Raw genomic sequence first — 450 nt, 5'->3', positions numbered from 1 at the left:
AATAGTCCTACGCAGAAATTACCCCTGTTCCTCATAGTGCTGTGAAAAAAGTTCTCATCTCATTTAAAAAATTTAAACAGTTTCTGAAAGGAAAAACATTTCTGTACAATTTATAGGTGCATTTTGCTTCTTGTGATGTGAAGCCTAATCTCCATAATGATTTCTAAATATACCCTTATCTTGTGAAAACACTGGGATTTCCCATGCTATTTATAGACACTTCACTTCCGGTGACCAGTACTGCACTGCAAGTCTGCTAACCCCACATGCCATTCTGAGGATTGTGAGCTGACATATGTAGAATCATGCTGATATATAGTCATCTGCAGGTTAAAGTTAAGGTAAAGTCCAGAGAAGCCATTGAATATTGTGAAATTAGCATAGAAGCCTATGGGAAGTGGAATTAGTGGTTTTTAGCCTTAAGCAGAGGACATGGCAAAATGATAAGTT

This window comes from Perna viridis, chromosome 5 (genome assembly GCF_037379345.1).
Source record: "Perna viridis isolate PV_CMFRI_1.1 ecotype Kerala chromosome 5, ASM3737934v1, whole genome shotgun sequence".
Lineage (NCBI taxonomy): Eukaryota > Metazoa > Mollusca > Bivalvia > Mytilida > Mytilidae > Perna > Perna viridis.
This window is presented reverse-complemented; position numbering follows the sequence as displayed.